Source organism: Pseudorasbora parva, chromosome 9, assembly GCF_024679245.1.
Source record: "Pseudorasbora parva isolate DD20220531a chromosome 9, ASM2467924v1, whole genome shotgun sequence".
Taxonomy (NCBI): domain Eukaryota; kingdom Metazoa; phylum Chordata; class Actinopteri; order Cypriniformes; family Gobionidae; genus Pseudorasbora; species Pseudorasbora parva.
In genome coordinates this window covers 23664-37937 of record NC_090180.1, presented here as the reverse complement: position 1 = coordinate 37937, position 14274 = coordinate 23664, and the positions used below count along the sequence as shown (strand labels likewise).

Sequence of the window (14274 nt, the reverse complement as noted above, 5' to 3'; positions counted from 1 at the left end):
GAGCTACGTTAGTGTCTATTAAGGTTTTTGTCAATAAGGTTGATGCCAGTGGGTTTGTGACGGGTAGGATTAGGGTAGGAGTAAGGGCTAGGTTAATATCTATTTTTTTGTCTGATGGGTTTTCAAATTAGGGTCAATGCAAACTGGTTTGTGATGGGTAGGATTAGGGTAGGAGTAGGGACTACGTTAGTATCTATTTTTTTGTCTAGTGAAGTTTGGAGTTAAGGTTTTTGTCGATAGGGTTGATGCGAGTGGGTCTGTGATGGGTAGGGTTAGGGTAGGAGTAAGGGTTAGGTTAGCCTCTATTTTTTGTCCAATGAAGTTTGAAATTAGGGTTAATGCGAGTGGGTTTGTGATGGGTAGGATTAGGGTAGGAGTAAGGGTTACATTAGTATCTATTTTTGTCAAAATTAGGGTTTTAGTGGATGGGGTTGATACAAGTGGGTCTGTGATGGGTAGGGTTAGGGTTGGAATAAGGGTTACGTTAAAATATCTATTTTTGTTTTGTGGAGTTTCACATTAGGGTTTTAGTCGATAGGGTTAATGCCAATAGGTTTTGTGATGGGTAGGGTTAGTGTAGGAGTGGGGGTAGTTCTATATTTTATGGTTTTTTGAAAAGCGTTTTCTGGTCAAAAGATGCCTTAGTGGGTAAGTTTTTTTGGTGTAAAAAATGGGTTTGGTAGGGTTGATGCGAGTGGATTTGTGATGGCTAGAGTTAGTGTGGGAGTGTGGGTAATGATAGTGTATTGCTTTGAGATTCTTACTCCCTCAAGTGAGATGTCTGAGGGAAATGTTTGAGACACATCTTCAGTAGCGTACCTCAGTATCATCGGGTGTTTCGGCTCTTTAAACACTAGACACCCTCCTCTGAGGCGGCCCGTCTGGGGGATCAGTCCCAAACGTGTGTCTCCAGCCCAATTGCTATGTTTTTTCTAAAAAGAACCACAATTGTTTTTTGGGTTCTAATGTATGGTGAACTAATCCTGATCTTTTAGGTAGATGTCAGTGGTTTGTTTGTAGTATTTTTTTGGTAGGCCAAGGTTAGTGTGTTGGTTGCACTGCATGAAAAAAGGTGTATCCGGACCCGTATACTCCTGTATACACTGCTGAAATTCGGAAGAATCCGGGAGTATACTGGCCGGATAGGTCAAATTCCATGGATCGGTATATATCCGTATACATCCGGAATGATACCAAATCGGATGTATGTTGTGGCCGTATACTTCCATGCTACAGCCATTTGTTGCCATGGCAAGTAATCCCATCAGGTTTTTTCAGGAGACATTTTCACACCTCTGAGCAGCTTTGCCTCCCATCCCCTATTGGCCTTTCAACTCAAACTGGATTGGTTGTTCTTTTAAAGCCACTCCCAAAACCCAAACTGCTATTGGAGGACAGGGCACATTGAAAACCCAGTAAAGTGATTTTATTGGTTACTTTTAAAACTTAGCCCACCCAAGGCCTTATAGTTTAGTGATTTGATTGGTTATAGGTCAGCTATGCAGATACTGCTCATACACCATAAACCCCACCCCCCTCTCCCCCCAAAGGAAAAATACACACAAAAAACAATTTAGGAAAATATGGAATATTTATTAAGGTACATAAAACATTACCAAGAGCATTTTAAACAAGCAAAAGAATAGAATGGAGAAACAAAAACAAGTGAACAAAATGTATTTAAAAGGGATGAAAATGTAAAGAACAAAAAATACAAAAATAAAAGGCATTTAAAAGGAACAAATAAACAAAATAAATATAACTATATAAAATAAACATAAGTTAAAATGAAAGGGTAAACGAGGCATGAAAAATAAAATTAACAACATATTTAAAAGTTGGCGATATAAAGAAATAAATAAAGTGTATCTAAAATGTAACATTATAAAATGAGACAATGCAAAAATGTAAACATTATAAAATTAGAACCAGAATGTTAAAAAAAAGGTTATATAATATACATAAATGTTCTAAGTAAACAATAAAAATAAGTGAAAAAAAAAAAAAACTCCCAAAGAGCATTGTAAACATATATTATAAAATGAATGGGGAAAAAAAAAGTGAGCAAATTCTATTTAAAGGACGGCGATGTAAAGGAATAAAAGAAAAAAAATGCATATATGTTCTAAGTAAACAATAAATATAAGTGGAAACATTTCCAAAGAGCATTGTAAAAATACATTATAATGATGCACTGATGATGTGACGTGTAGCGTGGGTCAGCCTCTAGTCTGGTTCGTAGCACTTGGCAGAGCGCAGACAACCGTAGTTCTGTTTGGTGGAGACCTCACCATCCACACTGGCCTTCCATCAACAACAGCATCATCATCAGACATTTGCTCTATTGTTGCAGTCTCTCACAGGTCTCTTTCTGCGTTAGCTTGTACAACCCTGGACCTGGTCTCCAGCAACTGCAAAACATGACAGTAATTTAACCACTAAAACACAGACTGTGTTTACATGTGCAACAATAATGCAACTATGTATTCTAAGAGTAAGGTCTTAATCGCAGGAAGGTGCTCACATGACAAGCAGAACTCTTCACTCCAGTTTACATACAATTTGCATTATTCACTAATGAGTATGGTTATGTCACACTCAGATTTGATCAAAGTATTGGTTTTAATGTATAAGTTTAATAACAATATTGACAAAATCATATCTCCTAAAGAGAAAATAAATGCTTAGCAAGCGTCTTAACTTACCCTTCACTTTCTTTGACGGTTCTTTGCCATGTTCTTCATAGTGTGTCTTTTTTGGGCCTTTTCAGGCTGAGCCACAGAATACTTCCTCCGCGGAGTCTCAATATGTCTTGCAACCTGCTGAATAAATCATGAATAATTGTAATACCAATAAAAGTAAGCAAAACAAAGCACACATGGTAAATATTAATATAAAATTACTTTAAAAAAATAATACAATCTTTAAGATTACCTTTTACACATTCAGGGTCAACATCTGTAAAAGTTGTCCTTAATTCTTCAAAGGAAAATGGCCAAAGCGAGGTTGTGTGATGACTATTCTGGGGGGAAAAGTTGCAGTTATAATTAATGAAATTCAGTTTTGGCCTTTCAAATCCATATGACGTTAGAAGTAGGTTAACCTAACATTTACAGTATACAATAAGCAGTCTTACCCAGTCTGTGGATCGTATTTGTGTGGGCTGTTCTCTGAATTGGGTTTCACACAAAGGCACCTTACAGATTCCTGTAAAGTTTGAAATTAAAATGCGTTTAAACGGATTCACAATCTGCAAGAACCACAATATTTTCAAGTTTGAATAAGATGGCCATCAAAGTAACCGCTGGAGACAAAACACAATGTTATTAGGCTAACGTTAATTGTAAGCCAACTTTGGTTTACAGGCACATTATATAACAATAACTGAACTTACCTCACGTTACGTGCCCTTTTAAATCTTTTCACAGTGTTGTTAGGCTCTTCCAGTAAGTTAGTCCGTGCTGCTCATACTTTTGCTCGAGAGAATAAAGACGCTGGAGAGCCTCTTGGAGAAGATCGGCCCGTTCATGCTGTGCAGATAGTAAAGTAGTAAGCTGACGAGATATAGCACTCTGGCCGGAGATCAGCTGCTTCATCAAGGCATTCACAGTAACTGGGCTTGAGCTTGAGGCTGCTTGTCCTCCTTTGTTCAGTGGAGTAGAAAAACTAAGGTTCCTTTTACTCTCCATATTAAATCTGTCGAAAATGATCGATTCCAAATCTCAACCAAACACCACAAAACAACAACAATCCGTTCTCTGTACTTCCGGAAACAATGCGGAGGTTTCAACTTTCGCGCGCATGAAACAATACACTACTATTGGGTGCGCCTCCGTCCCCACCTTTATTGTGAGTGGTTGATTTCAAACCTCAAAAGCCCCCTCTTTGGCGCGTGTTGTTTGCTTGCTAATCCCCACTCAAACCACGCCCTCGGTATGACGCGTCGCAGGTGTATCTTTAATTTGGTGCAAAAATATAATGCTGGACATAATTATCTATCAACATGGAAGGACAACCACCTGTTGATAATAATACGAGAAAGAGAGCTCGGCGGTTTTGTGACCACTGCAACGAGAATGTTTCACATGCATATTTTTATCTTCACAAAAAAAACGTTTTTTTTTTCACAATGGAGCGATTACAGCTGAGACAAATCACAACACAGAGCTGGAAGAGGGTGCATGTGGTGAACTTCATCCAGACGAAATGAGACCAGTGGACTGGGATGATGCTGGTATTCATTTTGGTAAGTTACTGAACATTTTTTTTAAATGTAAAACCAAATGACAAGTAAAATAAGATGGTGATCATCAGCATTTGGTTTATATATTTAGTGATGTCGTGCAACATTACACTGATGTTTATGATCTGCTTTGGTTAGAGTTGACACACAATAGTGATTTGCTTGTTTTCAGAATGTAGTAAGTTTGTGTTTTTTCCAGTATAGGCATAAGTCTTGTTAATACATTGTAACTTTTATTTATTACAAATTTGGTCATAGCTGTATTTGCTGAACATTTAAATCATGATGGGCCATTCATAACAATAACTAAAGTTATCTGGATAAACTATTGGTTTTTAATTAGCTATTAACCATTAACATTTCTATGGCCCATCATGACCTGTACACATGCTGTACTGTAAAGTGCATGATATGTGATTCTAAGGGATTTTAGTAAAAAGCTGATAACTTTAAGATAATGCTAGACAAATGCATAGCTCCAGCCATTAATCAAATTGGTGTTGTGAGGTTTCACTGTTTAAACTAAATCTTTGTATTTAGCTTGTGTATGTAAATTTGTGTGTAGCTAAAAACGTTGTATTGTTCTTTAATTGTTACAGAGGACATTGGAGACCAAGAGCAAGTTGATTTCTGCATATTTGAAGAAACCAAGCATTTACATGAGAACCAAGATTCGGCAGATCTCCTTACATTTAAATTGATGCACACAGACAGATGTGTATTGTTACACTTCTATTAATTTTTTCTAAAAAAAAAAAACTCTAACAAATGTCTTTTTTTATTTATTTATTTTTTGAAGAAGAAGAAGAACGCAATGAGCTGCTCAGGCTTTCCTTGGAGCTCAGTGAAACGTCTTCAGATGATGACAGTGACCATGAAGAGCAACACGTCTTTACAGATGGTCAGCACAGTGAACATTTGGATTTTAAAGATGACAAACCTGAAGAAGATAATGACAATAGAGACAGCTCTGCTTTATTACTTGTAAAGCTATTAGCAATAATGCTTTTAACCTGGCAAGCATTGTTCAACATTTCAGACAATGCCATCACTGCACTGCTGCTATGCCTCAGACAACTGATGGCTCATTGGAAATATTCTCAGTGTTGATTGGTGTCTCCTCTGGGTTTGCCACTGTGGCCTTTGGTTTACTCAGTTGGGGACACACAAACTATAACACTAAATTTATGATCTAAGTTATTCAACTAAATATACAAATAAAATGAATTAATTAGGTTTTATTTAATTCTATAAACTATAATATTGATCTGCCAACATTGTTGACCCTACAGCCAACTAACATTTTGTTGCAATACGGTCTCGTTTGACACTGTGAGGCTAATTTGAAACAATCGTCATTGTAAAAGCGCTATATAAATAAAGTTGATTGATTAATGCAATTTGCTGGTATGAATCCCAAGACTTTATATTAACTAAGAAAATATACCAGTACGACAACTTCACTGAATATGCTGTCTGTCCAAAAAGATGATAAGCTTCAACGGCAAGGAATATCTGTACCCCAAACTAACCTACTGTTACTAGAAAGTAACTCAGTCATTAGAGACCTTGGTAAAAAAAGACCTGGGTTTTTTAAAAAGAGAGGCGTGGAGAGAAATACAAATTCTTGGACGAACCAGTCCTCGACCCAAATGCAGAGCTGCGTGCTGGAGTCATTAAGAGATTTCTTATAATCAGTGTTAAAAACGAACACACGTCCTATACGCCATGTTGTTGCAAAGGTTTCGTGGTTGCACCCTCATCCAGACAGATGTTTCTTTGGGAACCCTCTGGAGGTGTGGGGCACAGACTGATTGTGCAGCAGCGTTCCTACCTGTGGAACGTATTGCAGGGAGATGTGTACTAAGTACATACATTGTGCAGTTAAGTCAAACAAAAGAAAAGGTATCAGCCATAATTTCCATTTGCACAATGTTTGAGATTTAGCCCCATGCGATTTCCAACGACCTTCTTTTTATTCCTTTAATTTTATTTTGAGCATATCTGTTTTTTTGTGTGTTTTTAAAGCCATGTTTTCATTATTTCACATTAATGTACATTCCTTTTTATTAAATGTTATTGTTATTAACTGCATTTTGTAAAACTTCACAATAAATGTGTTATTCTAAAATAGTTGGTTAATTTTCCTTTATTTGTTCCATTCAATTCCTTAATTTAAATACTCTGTTTTTGTGACTATATGTTCGGGGTGTTTATTTTGTAGTGTTTTTATAAAAACTTTGATTAAGAGTCATAATTCTCAATCCTGAAGTCCTCCCCGGCCACCCCTCCCTCTGAGAACAGCCAGCACCTCAGTGTCATTAACATATGAAAGGCCTTCTTCACACCTAACAGTCACCAGTCCTAGCACCCAGCAGTGTTTCAGCTGTATATTTCCGTGAAATTTCACGGATGCCTGTATATGTCCGCATATGTGAGGTTTCCGGGTGTATCTTGAAATATACTGTTCCGTGTTACTCTGATCCGCTTTTTCCCACATACGTCCGGTAAACCTCAAATTACACAGGAGTTTACCATGCCCGGATAATGCCGTATTCCAGGGTTTTCATGCAGTGTTGGGGTTGGGATGGGGTGGGGGGTCAGGGTCGGAGGAAGGGGTATGGGTTCGAGGAAATCTATGTGTATCGGGAAGTGGACTCCACGAGTCAAGTAAGAATGTATTTTTTGAGTTGAACAACTCAAAGTCCAGCAATGAAGACAAGCAAAAAAGTAGCTGGGAAGAAACATGTCAGTGTGTTGGATGTTGGTTGCACAATGTGCTGTTGCGTGAGTGGCAATAGTCACCGTAAAAAATTGGGCTCCAATTAAGGCCCATCGCCCTAGGCCACCCAACCGGGTGTTACCCCGGGAAGGCTGGATACTTACCACTCCCCCAAGTGACCCTTTGTTATCACCGTTAGGTTACCCAGGTCACCCGAGAAGAGTCTGTGACTAAAAGGTCTCTTCTTGGGGTTAGGGTTAGGGTTAGGGTTAGGGTTAGGGTTAGGTTAGGGTTAGGGTTAGGGTTAGGGTTAGGGTTAGGGTTAGGGTTAGGGTTAGGGTTAGGGTTAGGTTAGGGAAAATTACAACATCTCCCCCCAAGCCAGAACTCGTCTGGAAAGGTTTGAAGTAGGGAGAATGAGGAGGGGCACTGGCCGACGCCTGTCAGACTATACTGTGTCGCCTGTGATTGGCTCCCGTCTAGGAGCAATGCCTTTTTTGGCTTATGGGCAAGGTGAGTAGCTTATTTTATCTTTTGGTTTTGTTGTTTTAAGAAACTTCTGTCTTTATGTTTCCATCAATTATGAACACTGGGGTAAAGTTTGTTATAATCCGTTCTTTTCGGTTTGGTTAGTCTGATGGGTAAGTTTTACTGATGAAAGTGATTGTTCTTGTTTCCTTTCCTGGTTTTTAGGAATTGCAAAGTTTCCAATCTGAACTTGCTCTGGACCAGCGAACCAAGCCGAAGCCCGATAATCCTGATCCAGCATTGCAATCCTCCCATAGGTGGAGTATTTTGGTATGTGGTAAAAGGTCAGGGAATTTGAAGTCTATGTAACAGGTCAGGGAATTTGAAGTCTACGTAAAAGGTGATTAAATGATTGAAAGGGTGATTATCGAGGTGTCAACTTAGATGGACTATATCTCTGTGTTGAGTTGGGCTATAGTGTTGATTTTCGCGTCAAAGAAGGGTGAGGATAGGGCCTATTGAACGTGCCCCCGTGTGAGACTCTAGCGCCCCCTTAGGCCGCGATGTGTGGCTTGATAGGAAATGGTGCATTTAGTAAGGAAAGGTCCCAGAAGTTCAGGGTTTTATGGTGTGACAGGTATTACAGAGAGATGTTATGAGGTTGAGTTTGGCCTTGGTGCGTGCTTTCTTTTCCGAGATATAGGCGTTTTAATAGAAAAAGTGCTTTTATAAAAACGGACGCATACTTTGAAGGAAAGGTCCGAGTTGATTGGGTTTGGGGTGGTCAGGAGTGGTGATTAGGACGGTACTTTTGGTCTTTGTCCCGATACGGTAATATCTTTCGTTAATGAAATACGACAACTTCCTGTCTGGCTTTAAGGGTTAAAATCTTGGTCAAGAATTGGGTTTGTGGGTGGAGTTTGTGTGTGGGTTGTTAGTCACCCTGTCCTAGATAATATTAGTTGTATGGGTTGAATTAGGAGTTTGCTTTTGGGATTTTTTTGGTTAATTGGTTACTTGACGCGCAAGTATAGTCTATATGGTTTTTTTACAATGGGTATTGTAAGAGTAGGGCTTATATTGGTATCTATTTTTTTGTCTAATGGAATTTTGAATTTAGGGTTTTGGTCGATAGGGTTGATGCGAGTGGGTTTGTGTCGGGTAGGATTGGGGAAGGAGTAAGGGCTAGGTTAGTACCTAATTTTTTGTCTAATGGATTTTCTAATTAGGGTTGATGCGAGTAGGTTTGTGGTGGGTAGGTTTAGGGTAGGAGTAGGAGCTACGTTAGTGTCTATGGAGTTTTGAATTAAGGTTTTTGTCAATAGGGTTGATGCCAGTGGGTTTGTGTTGGGTAGGATTAGGGTAGGAGCAAGGGCTAGGTTAGTATCTAATTTTTTTGTCTAATGGATTTTCTAATTAGGGTTGATGCGAGTAGGTTTGTGATGGGTAGGTTTAGGGTAGGAGTAGGAGCTACGTTAGTGTCTATTAAGGTTTTTGTCAATAAGGTTGATGCCAGTGGGTTTGTGACGGGTAGGATTAGGGTAGGAGTAAGGGCTAGGTTAATATCTATTTTTTTGTCTGATGGATCTTCAAATTAGGGTTAATGCAAACTGGTTTGTGATGGGTAGGATTAGGGTAGGAGTAGGGACTACGTTAGTATCTATTTTTTTGTCTAGTGAAGTTTGGAGTTAAGGTTTTTGTCGATAGGGTTGATGCGAGTGGGTCTGTGATGGGTAGGGTTAGGGTAGGAGTAAGGGTTAGGTTAGCCTCTATTTTTTGTCCAATGAAGTTTGAAATTAGGGTTAATGCGAGTGGGTTAGGGTTAGGGTTAGGGTTAGGTTAGGGAAAATTACAACATCTCCCCCCAAGCCAGAACTCGTCTGGAAAGGTTTGAAGTAGGGAGAATGAGGAGGGGCACTGGCCGACGCCTGTCAGACTATACTGTGTCGCCTGTGATTGGCTCCCGTCTAGGAGCAATGCCTTTTTTGGCTTATGGGCAAGGTGAGTAGCTTATTTTATCTTTTGGTTTTGTTGTTTTAAGAAACTTCTGTCTTTATGTTTTCATCAATTATGAACACTGGGGTAAAGTTTGTTATAATCCGTTCTTTTCGGTTTGGTTAGTCTGATGGGTAAGTTTTACTGATGAAAGTGATTGTTCTTGTTTCCTTTCCTGGTTTTTAGGAATTGCAAAGTTTCCAATCTGAACTTGCTCTGGACCAGCGAACCAAGCCGAAGCCCGATAATCCTGATCCAGCATTGCAATCCTCTCCATAGGTGGAGTATTTTGGTATGTGGTAAAAGGTCAGGGAATTTGAAGTCTATGTAACAGGTCAGGGAATTTGAAGTCTACGTAAAAGGTGATTAAATGATTGAAAGGGTGATTATCGAGGTGTCAACTTAGATGGACTATATCTCTGTGTTGAGTTGGGCTATAGTGTTGATATTCGCGTCAAAGAAGGGTGAGGATAGGGCCTATTGAACGTGCCCCCGTGTGAGACTCTAGCGCCCCCTTAGGCCGCGATGTGTGGCTTGATAGGAAATGGTGCATTTAGTAAGGAAAGGTCCCAGAAGTTCAGGGTTTTATGGTGTGACAGGTATTACAGAGAGATGTTATGAGGTTGAGTTTGGCCTTGGTGCGTGCTTTCTTTTCCGAGATATAGGCGTTTTAATAGAAAAAGTGCTTTTATAAAAACGGACGCATACTTTGAAGGAAAGGTCCGAGTTGATTGGGTTTGGGGTGGTCAGGAGTGGTGATTAGGACGGTACTTTTGGTCTTTGTCCCGATACGGTAATATCTTTCGTTAATGAAATACGACAACTTCCTGTCTGGCTTTAAGGGTTAAAATCTTGGTCAAGAATTGGGTTTGTGGGTGGAGTTTGTGTGTGGGTTGTTAGTCACCCTGTCCTAGATAATATTAGTTGTATGGGTTGAATTAGGAGTTTGCTTTTGGGATTTTTTTGGTTAATTGGTTACTTGACGCGCAAGTATAGCCTATATGGTTTTTTACAATGGGTATTGTAAGAGTAGGGCTTATATTGGTATCTATTTTTTTGTCTAATGGAATTTTGAATTTAGGGTTTTGGTCGATAGGGTTGATGCGAGTGGGTTTGTGTCGGGTAGGATTAGGGAAGGAGTAAGGGCTAGGTTAGTACCTAATTTTTTGTCTAATGGATTTTCTAATTAGGGTTGATGCGAGTAGGTTTGTGGTGGGTAGGTTTAGGGTAGGAGTAGGAGCTACGTTAGTGTCTATGGAGTTTTGAATTAAGGTTTTTGTCAATAGGGTTGATGCCAGTGGGTTTGTGTTGGGTAGGATTAGGGTAGGAGCAAGGGCTAGGTTAGTATCTAATTTTTTTGTCTAATGGATTTTCTAATTAGGGTTGATGCGAGTAGGTTTGTGATGGGTAGGTTTAGGGTAGGAGTAGGAGCTACGTTAGTGTCTATTAAGGTTTTTGTCAATAAGGTTGATGCCAGTGGGTTTGTGACGGGTAGGATTAGGGTAGGAGTAAGGGCTAGGTTAATATCTATTTTTTTGTCTGATGGATTTTCAAATTAGGGTTAATGCAAACTGGTTTGTGATGGGTAGGATTAGGGTAGGAGTAGGGACTACGTTAGTATCTATTTTTTTGTCTAGTGAAGTTTGGAGTTAAGGTTTTTGTCGATAGGGTTGATGCGAGTGGGTCTGTGATGGGTAGGGTTAGGGTAGGAGTAAGGGTTAGGTTAGCCTCTATTTTTTGTCCAATGAAGTTTGAAATTAGGGTTAATGCGAGTGGGTTTGTGATGGGTAGGATTAGGGTAGGAGTAAGGGTTACATTAGTATCTATTTTTGTCAAAATTAGGGTTTTAGTGGATGGGGTTGATACAAGTGGGTCTGTGATGGGTAGGGTTAGGGTTGGAATAAGAGTTACGTTAAAATATCTATTTTTGTTTTGTGGAGTTTCACATTAGGGTTTTAGTCGGTAGGGTTAATGCCAATAGGTTTTGTGATGGGTAGGGTTAGTGTAGGAGTGGGGGTAGTTCTATATTTTATGGTTTTTTGAAAAGCGTTTTCTGGTCAAAAGATGCCTTAGTGGGTAAGTTTTTTTGGTGTAAAAAATGGGTTTGGTAGGGTTGATGCGAGTGGATTTGTGATGGCTAGAGTTAGTGTGGGAGTGTGGGTAATGATAGTGTATTGCTTTGAGATTCTTACTCCCTCAAGTGAGATGTCTGAGGGAAATGTTTGAGACACATCTTCAGTAGCGTACCTCAGTATCATCGGGTGTTTCGGCTCTTTAAACACTAGACACCCTCCTCTGAGGCGGCCCGTCTGGGGGATCAGTCCCAAACGTGTGTCTCCAGCCCAATTGCTATGTTTTTTCTAAAAAGAACCACAATTGTTTTTTGGGTTCTAATGTATGGTGAACTAATCCTGATCTTTTAGGTAGATGTCAGTGGTTTGTTTGTAGTATTTTTTTGGTAGGCCAAGGTTAGTGTGTTGGTTGGGGTTGGGATGGGGTGGGGGGTCAGGGTCGGAGGAAGGGGTATGGGTTCGAGGAAATCTATGTGTATCGGGAAGTGGACTCCACGAGTCAAGTAAGAATGTATTTTTTGAGTTGAACAACTCAAAGTCCAGCAATGAAGACAAGCAAAAAGTAGCTGGGAAGAAACATGTCAGTGTGTTGGATGTTGGTTGCACAATGTGCTGTTGCGTGAGTGGCAATAGTCACCGTAAAAAATTGGGCTCCAATTAAGGCCCATCGCCCTAGGCCACCCAACCGGGTGTTACCCCGGGAAGGCTGGATACTTACCACTCCCCCAAGTGACCCTTTGTTATCACCGTTAGGTTACCCAGGTCACCCGAGAAGAGTCTGTGACTAAAAGGTCTCTTCTTGGGGCTAACTCCGATCCATCGGAAGAGGTCCCGCAATGCTCGTTAAGAGCCCCACAGGGAACACTCTCCGATTTCCCAGAGCTGGATCCAAGGGCACCGAGAGAGCCCACCGGCCGCAACCATGTTACAGCCGAATGGACTAACCGGTCTCCCCCGGGTCCTGTGCCCAAATCAGCCAAGTTCTTAGGGAACTTAGGGATCCAGGGTCCGCGACGATCAGATCGTCCTTCCCCCTTAGCCCCTGCTGATTTTGGTGGGGCCTTCCCCGGCTAATCCGGGGAGTGGGAACCCCCCCGTGTCCCCCAGAGGCAGGGCCTCCAGAAGGGCACCAAGGGATCCCTTGCCCAAATCAGCTGGGTCCCGTGGGACCCAGGGGGAAAAAAGGCAGACAGCGAACGGATCACCGCCGCCCAACTCCCCCTTGCTGATTTAGCCCCTAAAGATCACCCAAGCCGAAACCCAAGGCCCCCACCGGACACGAGATTCCCATCCTCGTGAACCGATAGGTACCCGGGAGTCCCCAGGGTCGAGAGATTCCCAATCCTCTCGGCCCCAAGACCCCGAAGGCCCTTCCACCCAGGGATAGCCAAAACTTACTTTCAGCCTCCCCAGGTCTCCAGACCCCCAGAGTGCCGGGAGACCCTTCAAAGGACCCCCCGAAAGCCACAGAGACACCACAGCCCTGGGGCAGATAGCGAAGTCAATCGCCACCACCCCCGGCAGCCGAGCTCAACGGCCCAGGGAGCCCCCCGAATGGGGCAAACCTGACCTCCCCATTCACCATAATAAATGAATGGATTTTTAAGGGGCCAGGTCGAGGGTCAGACTGGCGGATGAGCCCCGAAGAGCCCATCAAGCTTCTACCAGCCTTTCCCCCTAAGGCGCAAGCTAGAACCAAACCGACATCATCCTTACCAAGGACAACCGTTGGGAGCCTGAACCCTAAAAAAAGGCGGTTAAGTTTTCCGCAGTGTCATGTATAGAGCGTGTTGTTTGCAAGAGGGTAAGTTTTATAGGTTATTACCCATAAGGCATCTTGTGTCACCGCGGATAGAAAAGGTGTTCCGTTGAGTCGCTGTATTGTGGTTTTTAGGTTTAAATCACGAGATTCATGAAAGTTGACGGTAAAAGTCAATCCATGAAATACTCACAAACGTTTATTCGTGAATAATGATTCATGATTGGTTGACGGTAAAAGTTGACTCATGAATTGTTTGTCGATGAAAGTTGATGATCGAAGAATGATTCATGAAGGGTTGATGGTAAGCGTCAATCCCTGAATCATCTTTGATAAACGAAAAACGATTTTTGAAAGTTTAAAGGTAAAAAACAACTCCTGTATTTGTGAATTTCGCATATCATTAAAAAAGGCTCTAAATGGTGAACAAATCTCTTCGGTAAACGCTGTTTATCCCTTCTTTAAAAGAAAAGATGATTGATTTTTTTATTTTTAGAAGGTGTACTTTCAGGATGATAAGTTTTTATAAGTTATTTCCCAGAAGGCATTTTGTGTCACCGTGGATAGAAAAGGTGTTCCGCTGAGTCACTCTGTCTTGGTTTTTTAGTTCAAATAATGGCTACGACATTCATGAAAGGTTGACGGTAAAAGTCAATACATGAATTGCATGAACATGTGTTCGTGAATAACGATTCATGAAAAGTCGACGGTAAAAGTTGACCCATGAATTGTTGTCGACGAAAGTCGATGGTTGAAGAACAATTCATGAAAAGGCGATCGTAAAGGTCGACCTCTGAATTGTCTTTAAGCGAAAAACGATTCCTGAAAGGTTGACGGTAAAAGTCGGCTCATGGATTGTTGGCGATGAGTGTCATTTTTCGGATCACGATGGCGAATGCCATTTATCGAAATTTGACAACGAATGTCGTTTATCGTACCCTTAAAGAAACAGTAAACTAAGTTTTCCGTAGTTTTGTGTTTAGAGTGTGTGGTTTGCAAGATGGTAGGATTTAGA

At 40.9% G+C, this 14274-nt stretch overlaps 1 long non-coding RNA gene across 1 annotated transcript; it reads right to left on the bottom strand.

The window, feature by feature from the left end:
* Positions 1-2006: 2006 nt before the first annotated feature.
* Positions 2007-4072, bottom strand: LOC137089404 (uncharacterized). Its single transcript, XR_010907668.1, has 4 exons — positions 3137-4072; positions 2935-3022; positions 2706-2822; positions 2007-2411 (listed from the first exon to the last, which is right to left on the bottom strand). It is a non-coding gene; the product is annotated as an uncharacterized lncRNA (long non-coding RNA).
* Between the last annotated feature and the right edge of the window lie 10202 nt (positions 4073-14274).